Genomic DNA, 12,769 nt, shown 5'->3' with positions numbered 1-12,769 from the left:
CGAAGTTCAAGGGACCAATGGAGTTGGTTTCCGAATATGTAATAGTTAATTAGATTTTCTATTTTAGGAAGGCCATAACTAAAACATGCATTTTCATTTAATCGAGTATTTCGACCGTGTCAATTACAATTATCGTAGTTCACCGCTTTAGTTCACTTAAAACGTGATAGATAATAAATTGACATGACCTCTCGCTAAAATAAACAATTGAGACATAGCCTTACCAAAAAGTAGAAACCATGAAAACCTATTTCGTGAGGGAGTGCACTCGGCCACACCGGGGTACAAACCTTGTTACGTAGGGGAAGTGGGTGGAAAATGTCTATCCACCGAATTTATGTTAATGAAGGGTATTTCGGCACACCGTGCCCTAAGTTGATATGAGTTTGGATCATGGACACATTTATTCGAAATTTGGGTTGAACTCAACGAAAGTATTCACGACGATTTCCGGATGTGTTTCGGGCTAGAGATAAATATTAATGTAATTTTATCGACCAAGAGTTCTAAAAGTAGAATCGATTAAAAGGTTAATCCACCAAGTTATGTTAATAAAGGGTATTTCGGCACACCGTGGCCTAAGTTGATATGAATTTGGGTCTTGGAATCATTTATCAAGTTGGGTAGAGGTCACTAGATAAATGCAATAAAACTTGTTTAAATTAAATTTTTTACGAGTGTTATTATTTTGAAAACGACATATGTTTTATTCCTTCTATGTTGTTTTGTAGACCACTCTTATTTCTCATAACCAATGGCCGCTCCAAACACCAACGCAACACCTCTCACTAATACTTCATGGCTCCGATCCTTCATAGATCGTTGTAAACTTGAAAAGAATGGGTCAAATTTCTCCGATTGGGATGCCCAACTCAAATTAGCCGCCCAAGGTGACGACAAGCTTCGTTACATCGCTGAGGCCTCTCCACCCGAACCTAATGCTAGGTCGAGTGCCACTACTAGGGAAGCATATGAGGCTTACCACAAGGAGTCCGCCGCAATGAAAAATGTGTTGATCTTTGTGATGGAGGCGGATCTCCAAAGGAGAGCCTTTAAAATGGGCACCGCTAATGAAATCTATTCCAAGCTTGTGACAATGTTTTCACAAACTCCGCGGATCGTCCAATATGAGGCGGCCGCGGTATTCTTTGATCTCGACTTTAAGGAGGGCCAAAAGGTTAGCCCTCACGTGCTCAAATTAATGGAGCTAGTCGAGACTTTGAAGATTCAAAAGGTTGAAATCCCCAAAGAGCTCATTGTAGATAGGATTCTACACTCCTTATCCAAAGTCAAGGCATATGTTCAATTCCGGGTGAATTTTAACATGCAAGACAAGGACGTGTCTCTTGAAGAGTTGCACAAGTTACTTGTGCAAGCCGAAAGAGACATGGGGTTAAAGGTTAACCCACCTAAGGATGTGCTTAACATAAGCACCAAGAGCAAGGGAAAATTCAAGAAGAATGGGAAGAAGGGTAAGAAGCAAGCTCCCACTTTCACCAAGGCTAAGACTTTTGAATCTAGCACTTCCAAGATCAAGAAGGGTCCTCTTGATAAATGCCATTATTGTAATGGTGTTGGACATTGGAAAAGAAATTGTTCCAAGTATCTTGGTGACATCAAAGCTGGAAAGATCACTCCAGTAGGTAAATGACTATCCTTTCTTTTATGTTTCTAATTCAACTATGATATTGTGATACAAAGTTGTGATAATGTATCCCATTTTTATTGTAAATAGGGCCTCCACCAAGCAAGGACAAGGGAAAGGAAAAGCAAGCTTAAGAAATCATCAAGAAGCTAGGAGTAGCTTCCATGAAGCTTGGCTTTTTATTGTCTTATTTTAATTTATGTTTCGGATTTTTAGAACCTTTTGATTTCCATGTTCGACATGGAAATTTTTGATCCTTTCTAAACAATTGTTGTATTTTGGATTATGGTGGCTTGGTTTGCAACCCAAGTCACCCGTTTTATCGTATTTTTCCGTGTTCTAAAAATTCGTCTTTATATGCTTGCTCATAGAAACATATGATCATCCACTTAAAGTGATCTAATAGACAACTATAATGATGGGATTCATTATATGTCCACAAGCTTAAGGCTTGTGTATGATCAATTATAAAGTGATAATTGAGTTAATGAACTCTCTTAAAGGAATGTCAATCACCAAGTACACTTATCAAATCTAAAACTATTAGTCAACCTATGAGATAGTCCTCCTTATACTTAAATCATCATTTGTGTCTCATAAGCTATCTTTGAATCTCTAGTGTATTTATTCTAAAGATAGAGTGGGAGAAAAATGAAGACACAAAGAACACCAAGCAAAATTTGTATACTTGTGTAAATGAGATCTACGTAAGAAAGAATGATTTGTATACCTATATAGATAGTGTACACGAATAGATGGGATCTATGGTCTCGAATAGATGAAATCTACATGACAAAAGAGACCAAGTGAAGTAATCAAAAGAATATGTTCTCAAGATAACTACACGAGGAGACCAAAAGAAAGTTTTGGAAGAAGAATGACTAATGTAAAGTCTTAACAAGAGTTTTGGCTAGTTTATGAGCGACTTTTGACCAATAGTTTAAATATTGATATTTACTTAAGAGCCTAAATGAAACAAAATTGCATCCTAGAAAATAAATGAGATTTATGACTATAAGTTGCAAAGAAAGATATGCCGATATCTACAAAAGCTAAATTAATTGTTAACCACGCTAGTGTCATTACTTAACCTCATTATGAAAATGATATGGTTAAACCTCCTTCCAGAAAAGGGTATTTTGAGAAGGACGTATATTAAATGAAATTCACATTTAAATAATGACATTGCTACGCATCATTATAAAATGAATGAGTTAGAGGTTAAAATCTCTTTCCATAAGTTTAAGATTGAAACCTTTTCTAAATAGGTATTTTGAAAGGATATGCTGGGAACATATATGGTTTTATCTTAATAACTTGGCAAAGCAAAATATATTTCAATTCTTGAAATGTTTCGATTGAGTAGTAAATTGCGAAACATGTGGAATTAAGTGGGAGTTGGAAATTATCATGTGAAGACATGGAATTTAGTGGGAGCAATCATCTTGTAAAAATTTATAACTCATTACTCATTGAGAATGACGAGCTAATACTATCTTTCACAAAGAAGTATTTGAGTTTTCAATTCTAGATGAAAATGGACTATGATGAATCCAATCACATCATGAGATGTTGGACAAGTATTGAGATATACACATCAAATCAATAAGAAACGTAGGTTATTCATATCGATGAAAATGGAATTACCATAAGCAGTCATGGTCATTCATTGAACCTAAGAATGGTTGATTACATGATTAAAAGTCACTAATGTTTCCGCCATTAGAATAATCATACACATGTCCAATAATGAATCATATGCATAAGAGCATGATGAATCATTGGCAAGCCATAGAAGAATCGTCATGAATTCTCGAGGAGAACCAATGAGCGATTTCAGTGTTGGACATAACACTTTGTTATGTGTCAAGAGGTTGCACATATTGAAGTTCAAACACGCGTAAGGATTTATGAAAATCCTAAGCTGTTCAAGCTAAAAGGAGAAATAAGAAGTTTGGAAAGATACTTAGTTAAAGTAAGAAGTTACTCAAAACTAATATTTTCTAATATACTAGGACTTATGAGAAGTGCTAGGCTAATCATCTTGACAATTGTTACAAGACTCTACAAAACGTATACCTAGTGCATTGTGAGTTGGTAAAACACTTGACCAGTGCAAGTTATTTTATCCACCACAAATTTGTTGGTTATGTGATAAACACTAGGAAGTTCTTTCAAGATAAAGAACCCAAACCAAGGTTGGGAACCCATATGTGTACTTGGTAAGGTTCATGCTATGAGAGATAACATGAATATAAAGAATAATGCAATTAAAGAAGTTCGAACACATGCACACATGGTATGTTAAACTTCTATTACAATCGACTAGTGTTTACACACTTACGATATACATCACAAGGTTGTAATATGGTATTGACTACCCAGATGTGATGTCAACATTCGTCGTTTGAGTTATTATTAACTCACCTTATAATTTGTTACATCCAAACGGGTTGTAGAGACAATTGAACCCCGTTAAAGTGAACACGGATTAACATTGTATTCGCCCATAGTTACTTACATGAGGTGACGTCTCGAAGTAACTAGAATGTGATGCGATTGATGGCAAGTTCAAGTGCCATGAAGTCATGTGTGATGACTTGTCGATCACATAAGCAGACTGTTAGGAACACCTTGTCGGGCCTTATGACCGCTTATAGAGTTCTGGCAAATTTATATAGCCTGGTCGTGGCGAGAGCTACTATAGTATTCTAATGAGTCGATTCTTTTGACTAAAGACTGTTCACCTAAGATGGCACGATTTGGATTAACTTTGATTTGTGTTACTACGACCTTCGTAAATGGGGTCAAATGGGCATATTTTGGGTTATGATGGTTGTGGCTAGTCGAAGGGAATAAGTGCGATAGAAATTGTCCACCCCTAGTCAGGGTTATAAAAATATCTCAGGGCCACTCGAGGAGTAATGAACTGGAAATGCGTGGCCATGCTCGGAAAGTATCCATGATGGATGATTCCGGTCAATCAGTTGTTCTCCAGATTGAGGAAACCACTCTCGATATGATCAGTTGCAAGTACGACCTGAAAGACACCTTGCATTGAGTGGGAGATAGTAATAGGACAAGAGAATTGGTGACGCACACTTGTCGAGGACAAGTGGGAGATTGTTGGAATATGTGTCCTCCGACAATAATGCGATCACAACTGTTGATCATGATGATCACATGTTTAAGTCTCATTTTAAGAATACAATTGGGAAGTAATTTTTACTGTCAACTGGTCCACACATATCGATAATGATTGGCTGACTAGAGTTTGACATTACTGTCGTGCGACGGTGGTGATCAGTTGATCCCCTTAGGTCATACCTAAAGGGTAACATTCTTAATTGATTATTTAATTGATCGTATTACGATACGGGTTAATTAAATTACTTAAAATTGACGAACGATTTTGGAAGTAATATTTACGTATCTTATTATAATTTGATTAAATAAGATACGGTCTAAGTGATCGAATTGTTTTATTACTTAGATGAAATTATTGTTTACGGAAACAATTAAAAAGGAATGAATTGATTATTATAAATACAGAATGTTGTAATTTATGACTCGGGAACCCATTACGGTACAAGTAATTGTGAATTACTAGGTTAACTTTATAAGTGACATATTTTATTAATATGTTGATTTTTAATTGTTAAAAATACATTTTATATACCTAATGTCATGAAACATGTTACATGTTACAAATTGACAAAATAATGTGTAAAATGGATTTTCCATTTTACACTATATGTACCGAAATTTAGGGTGTATTAGGCTAAAATATTGTGTTGATTATTTTAAGTGGAAAGCATAATCATTAACCTAATACATAGCCATGCAAACCTAGTTGTTTTTGTGAAAAGCACCTTGATCATGCATTGGCCAACACCACCCCACCCTACCCGGATTTGTAATAGAGAAAAGCCAAGGGTTTTTCTCTATAATTTGTCTAATATAAAATATATGCATTCTAGTGTATATTCATTCATTCCATCATCTAAAAATAGAGAGTTTTAGAGAGATTATTTACTCCTTCTTCTCCCTTCTCTTAACCGAAAATAAGAGACAAAATTCCATATTTTGGGTCAATTTTATTTAGATTAATATTGTTCTAGTATTAATAATATTAATCTTTTAAGGGGTTACTTTGGGTATTATTCCTTGGGAGAGATTCTACTCTTGAATCTTTGTTCATCCATTTTAGGAGAGCTCAAGAACAAGTGAGTAGGAGAACTCATTTGTGCCCAATAATCCGAAATTTCCAATGTAAGAATGATGATTTCTTCTCTATATTTACTTTTGTTTGCATGCATAAGATCTATTTAATTTTATGACTAAATTAAATTGAAACATATATGAATATGTTGAGTATAATGAGATATAGATTTCTAACATTAGTAATACCAACAATAATGAAATTATCGTTAACTACCTCAATTTGGTTGCTCTCACTGTCGGAATCGTTGATAAAAGAATGTATTACCTCTTCCGTGCTAGGAGCAATTACTGACTCAGCTGTCTTCTCATTCCCCTCCTTCGTGGGTTCTACCCCGTAAATCGCAGCCTCGAGCGCATCTAACTCGGCTTTGAAAAGAGGAGATTCACCGTAACCATTGTCTTCGTCAAAATTGTCATCCAAAACGAACCAAGGTGACGTTGCATTGCTCTTCAAGGCCAAACTAGTCGATCGAGTAAAGATAATAATCGATTGAGAGCTTTCCTCCTGAATTTTACTCGATCGAGTACATGAAACAACTCGATCGAGAACTTCCTCAAAACATATGTTCGATCGAGTGGTATAATCTGTTCGATCGAATATTTCCTCAGGTATTTCACTCGATCGACCGCTATAATCATTTCGATCGAGTGCAAGTTGTTGTACAACGCAGAAATCTTCGCATGAAGCTTCGTTTTCAGATTGACTTTCGTACTCCGAGTCATATGGATCATCAATACCAATAGGCAACTCGGGTCCTTCATGGGAAAGACCACTCTCAGCGTGCCTAAAGTCCGTCTTAGCAGCTAACTGAGCTATTTCAGAGTCGAGCTCATTAATTTGAGCGTAATTAAGTCTATAATGCTCCTGCAATTAGAGCACAAGCGCCGTCACCAAAGATTTTAGCTCAGCAATCTCTTCTTTCTGTTTATCAGGAGAAGGAGCTTGTTGTTGCGGTGGCCAAACAAATGGAGGCTTTTGATAGCCTCGTTGATAAGGTGGATGTGGCGGCACATTTGCAACAGGTTGACTAGCTTGTCTATGCTGCTTGAACGCATAGACCTCGTCGTTTCCCGCTAAGGAAACAGCTGCATTGTGCCCAGCAGCACCACATCTCCCACGGTAAACCACCTGTTGCGCCATAGAATGGAACATAGGTGGAAGGTCAAGGGTACTCAACCCTTCCCTTTGACGATCTCTTACCTAGAACTGTCTAGGTAGGACCTATCAAAACAGCACTAAAGAAAAAGATAAGAGCAGCCTCGAGGAATAAATTCCTCGAGGCTAAAGACAAACAGAAATAACAAGCAAATAAATAGTTGCCTCCCCGGCAACGGCGCCAAAATTTGATATCGTCGTCAGGTACCAAAAATAAATACCTAAGTACTACTAACAGAAGTTAGCGGTAAGTAGGGTCGATCTCCACAGGGAGGCGGTCACTATCTACTCGTTAATTCGGTCTGTCTATGGTCACAGGATGGGGGTTTTAAACGTTTGAACTAAACTAAAGAGATTAAAGTAAGAGAAAGGAATAAGAGAGATTAGCAATAGAGAAAGGAAACTAGGATTGTCGGGTCATTAATGAATATCAGTTAATTGCAGCTAAGGTCACAGATCAGTCATTGTGTCAGTCTAAGGGGCAACGAATATCTCCTTCCGGTCTCAATTCATCCTAGAATACTATTAGCTTAGCTTCCACCCTCACTAAAGCATCCTATTGTTCACTGCGGGTCTCACCCCTTCCAACCTTCCGGTCTAGGTCAAGGCTTACCAAGGTTAAAAAGGCTAAATGCATCGATTCAAATAGCTAGATACAATTAAAGCAGTGATTAACAACATAGACCTAATAACAACGAAAGATCTGTAACCTAATTAGCAAGTAACATCGGTTCATTGACTACCCTAAATCCTAGCAGGGGAATTAGCTAGACATAATAAATAATATAAAAGCAGAAGACGGAGAAATAAAGAACATTGCAAAAAGATAGGATAAAGAAAGAGAATTACAAAGGTAGTCTGGAAGAATAGAGAGATAATATTCAGTAGTAGCCAGGGAGAAAAGTAGTGTATGAGATCCCATAAAAAGTGTTTCTCGTCTTCCTATTTATAGGAAAGACGATTTATTAAACCTAGAAACAAACTAACACTTAAGAGGCCCAAGCCCAATAGAGATTTACTCGATCGAACTATTTTAAACAGCTCGATCGAACAGACTCTCAGCAAAACCTATCGATCGAGTAGAAAACCTACTCGATCGAGAAAACTCAAAATAAAGCAATTCGATCGAACACAAAAGGCCTTCGATCGAGAACCTCTTATAACCAAAACTACTCGATCGACCATTAAAGCACTCGATCGAGTGACTTGGACCCAACCAGCTACTTGTTTCGTTGATTTCAGCTTCGACTTATCTATTTAACTTCCGAAATGACTTCACTCGTCCCGAGACAGCAGCATTCCCGTTCCAAATTCACTCTTCCTCTAAATATATGCAAAGTGGACGATAAAAGGCTCGAATCTACCACTTATGGGTCCATTCCTGCAAATAAAGCAAAACAAACCAAAGTAGAATATTCGGGGCATTTCGTAGCATAAAACTACGAGAATAGCATAGAAATACGTGCATAAAGAGGCCTAAAAAGACTATATAAAATGCACGTATCAATTTATGTGGGCCCGAGGCACGGGCAATGTGGTGTTGGTACGACGGTATTGTGATGGTCCAACAACATGGTTGGAATTTGAGCCGGATGTGGTATGCGAGTTGGTGTGGTTAGGAAAATGGTGGCAATGTGATTCTATTGTGTGTGTTTAGATTTGTTATATATCATTACATGCTTTGTTACAGAACTCGTGTTAATTCCATTCAATCTTTAAGCATAGTTGCATTGGATTAATTTCATGCGTAGTTATATGTGACAATGAGGTGTGATAATTGTTTTAGCTTACTTGTCGTGTTCACGCGTTTATGCCTTCTTTGTTCCAACTTAGGAGTGGACTTCGGCGACGAAGTTCCTTTTAAGAGGGGTAGATAACATCGCGGCAATAAAAACTTATTTAAATTGTTGCTATTAATTTTGCAAGTGTTGTTATTAATCTTACCAACTTTGTTTACTAATTGGTTTAGTTAAGAGAATGGTGGTAATGTAGTTGTTTGGCAAACGCTAACTTTTTAATGTGGATTCTTGCTAGGCGTCGATATGATTTATGCTATTGCTAAGAAGTGGCGAAAAGGTAGGGTTTCCCTATTCACTTTCAGTTCATGGTTGTTGTTTAATTGTGTTATGTGGTTATCATTGTTGTGAGTGCCTTGTTGTGTTAGTTCAGTTACAGTATTGAGATGGTGACAGTGGTGTTGTAACACCCCGTATTTTATTAAGTTGGATAAAATTCTTTTAATTGCTGTTTTGAATTTAATTACATCATTTAACGATTTATATATATATGCTTAGCTAATTAATTAATTTCATCATAATTCGATACGTTAATTTTAATAATCATTAATAAGTTTATTGAAAGTTAGTTCAAGTTTATTGAAGTTAGTTCGAGTTTGTTTATTTAATAATTTCCGTTTCTTTACGAATCCTTATGAAAGTTGTTTTAAGTGAACCCGAGATGGATTTTGGGAACAAAACCGTCCAATTAGCTATTTTGAGCTTATTTCACTAAAATAGCAATTTTTATTAATATCCGTTAGTTTTGTAAAAATCGCTAATAATTCCGATTCAAGCTGATATCGTATTATTTCCGTTAACTAGCTGAGTTTATTTTATTTTCACTCATTAAATTTATTTATTATTGATTCCGTTTTATTACTGAAACTTTTACTAAAACCGATTTTATTAACTCGAGACGGTTTTAAAAACGAGTGAAATTACTTAACGATGAAGAAACGTACGTATAATATATAGCAGGCAAGCAAGCTCGTCACTTATTCTTTTATTATTATTATTATTACACCCGTCCCTACCCCATTCTTTTCCCCTTCCTTTCGTGTTTCACAAAGAACAACGAAACAATAGCAACAATCAATCAAGAACCCCAAATCACCATTTTTCCGTCGACATTCAACCTCAGATCCCGGCCCATTTCTCGACCAAATTCCGTAATTTTTGTACCATTCTCTTCCCCTTTCCTTCCTCCTCCTTTTAAGGTAAGAAAGTCTCCTTTTTGTAATGGTTTCGTCTTTCGCCGTCTTATAAAAGTGTCGTCTTTTAGCTTCTTTATTCCGTTTTCTTGCCCTTTTATGAAGGATTCGAAGACCCGGGGTGAGGCTCGTGCCTTGTGGACCATTTATTCGAAGAATAAGGGGCGTTTAAGGTAACACGATTCTACCGATCCTATTATTAATACTATTGTTCGGGGTTATATGAAATATGTGCTAACTATTTTTCGTATTCAAAATTAAGTGGTGATATCTGTACTAGTATCTGATGGTAATTGGTGTCGTATTATATGAATTAATTATAATAGTAATAATAATTTTTGTCAAACTTTGTGAGATGGGATTTGAATGGATTATTGGAGATGGGTTGAGAATTGGTATGTTGAGCTTTGAGATTGTTAGTGGCAGTGGATGAATGATAGTCTAAGCTTTGGATTAATGGCGTAGTAACGTAAATATTTTGTTGATTGAAATATTGGTTTATTTAAAATATAATTAAATTAATTTCCGTCTCATATTTTATATAACGATAATTCGTTAATATCGTCCTTTCACATAATTATTTTAGGTGACTCATATGTGGTTGAAGATGAAGAGTAATTTTGGGTTTTAGAAGCTTTCTCAAGTTTATTGCTTGTCTCTTTGCTAGCTTAAGGTAACTATTCCGAGTTACTCGACGAATTAATGTCACATTAGTAGTTGATGTTGTGTTTGTTGTTTGATAAGTGTTTAGGTGATTGATAATGTTTTACTTTCGTTTTTCACATGATAAAAATTGGAAATAGCATGAGAATAATATTGCGATAAATTTTGTAATTTGGGCCAAAGTAGGCCAAGACTCTGAGCTGGGCCAGATTGACCGAACGAGTTTGGTCAAGCTAGGTTTAAACCAGATCGACCTCGATTTGACCGATGACCCGTCGCGGGACTCGGGTCGAGGGTTTGTCTTTGAGGTGAGATTGGATGTTTTATGTTATGCCTTGATATTTGTAATTATCATTTCACATTTTGGTTGTTGGATGCTTTGGATGCTTTATACTTGAGTCTTCTTGCCTTGTTGCCATTTTAGCTTGTTCTCATGAATTATGAGATTAACGGTTAGCTGGAATTTGGATTATTATTGATATTGAGGATATTTATGGATTGTCTGCTGAATAGACATTTATATAGCCTTTCACATGATAGAATGTTAGCATTTATGTTGGTAAGTTGGACTCTTTGCCCTCTTATGGTTAAGTGGGTGTCTTACTTGTCTTGTGTGGTGTGGGCTAAAGTATTCAAGCTGGGACTAGCTGGGACTAGGTCCTAGGTGAGTATTTCGGCCTTCATCATAGATAGGTCTTTATAGTCTCTGACGAGTATATGTTCACTGCTTGATAGCCTTTGTGTTCCTGACTTGGTGGGTTTATATCCAAGTTGGGGCATGACCTCGTTACTTATTTTGAGAGTAGGTGGTCAGCTTAAGTACTAGCCAACCCTTTGGTGGACTCCTTAGGGTACTCACTTTATTTTAAAAAATTGTGGGTCTTGGGTGCGGTGGTGTGTATCCGCATGTCTAGGTCTGCGCAGATTTTAGGCTAGGGTTGTGTTGTGTCTTGGCCATGTTTTGATAGAACCTCTGAGCCAAGATACCGGTTCGATTACCTTCCCTACCTCGTGGTATAGACTCGAGTTACAAAGTGACTATTGACCGTACTAAGAACTTATGCCTGTCTTTGATATATTGCCCTTTCTTGTTTGATGATTCTATGAATCATAGAAGGTGAGATGCAAGCCGGCTATGGTTGATAGAGTTTGGATTCCTGGATGTTATGTGATTCACATGATAGTGTAGTATGAGTCGGTCTAGTATTCACATGCTAGGACTATGTGTTGTTATATTGTTGTTCACATGATAAGCACGATTGTCTAGCATCTATATGCTAAGGCTATGTGTTATTCATATTCATATTCTTATGTTTACATGTTATATTAAATATGACATTTCGTGGCTGGGAGAACTCGGAGTTACTCCCCACTGACTGTGGCTTTCGTATTTGTATAAAATGCGAATGACAGGTAGGTGATGCATATATGGGGTACATGGACGAGCTAGCGAGCAAAGTAACCTTGGGACCTAGACTGGTTTTATTTCATTGTGACCCTTAAACCCTTTTTATGTCACATACATTTTAGGGACATATGTCTCCCTTTCTCATATTTGGTTTGTATAACTTTGTTTCGCGACTTTAGCGATGTTTCATTCATGAGATTTATTTTGGACCTTGCATGTTTGACACCTTCCCTTTTGGATATCTTTATAACAGGTTCAGGTTTTAAAAATTACAGGTTTTTACCCAATTGAACCTATTACAAACATATCCCGTCAGTTTTTCTGTAGAATTACGTGTTTACTTTTCCGTAATAAATGAGGGTGTCACAGTTGGTATCAGAGCATATTTGCTCCCGACGCACGTTTGTGCACCCTACTATAAATAACTTGACCTTAAAATAATAAACTTGAGAGACGGGTAGGATGGGTAGACTTAGGGCCTTATGTTGTAGTCTCTTTGTGTTTGCTCTTTGTTAGGTACTAACCTGTTTGTTGAATGTCATTTAATAATTGTTGCGTTCTTGGATCAATGACCGTGAGCTTATCTATAGCTAATGGAGTTATTACCCTTATTAAAAAAAAAAAAAAAAAAAAAAAAAAGAAAAAAATTTGAACTAAAGGTTTTGAAAATATTTTAATGTTTTT

At 36.5% G+C, this 12,769-nt stretch overlaps 1 long non-coding RNA gene across 2 annotated transcripts; it reads left to right on the top strand.

The window, feature by feature from the left end:
- Positions 1-9,909: 9,909 nt before the first annotated feature.
- Positions 9,910-12,340, top strand: LOC141609163 (uncharacterized). Of its 2 annotated transcripts, XR_012527258.1 has the most exons (4): positions 9,910-10,020; positions 10,120-10,187; positions 10,601-10,687; positions 12,091-12,340. It is a non-coding gene; the product is annotated as an uncharacterized LOC141609163 (long non-coding RNA). The 2 variants fall into 2 exon arrangements; XR_012527259.1 differs by lacking the exon at positions 10,601-10,687.
- The last annotated feature ends 429 nt before the right edge of the window (positions 12,341-12,769 follow it).

This window comes from Silene latifolia, chromosome 10, assembly GCF_048544455.1.
Source record: "Silene latifolia isolate original U9 population chromosome 10, ASM4854445v1, whole genome shotgun sequence".
NCBI lineage: Eukaryota > Viridiplantae > Streptophyta > Magnoliopsida > Caryophyllales > Caryophyllaceae > Silene > Silene latifolia.
Note: the sequence above shows the minus strand (reverse complement) of the source record. Positions and strands in the feature narration are given on the sequence as shown.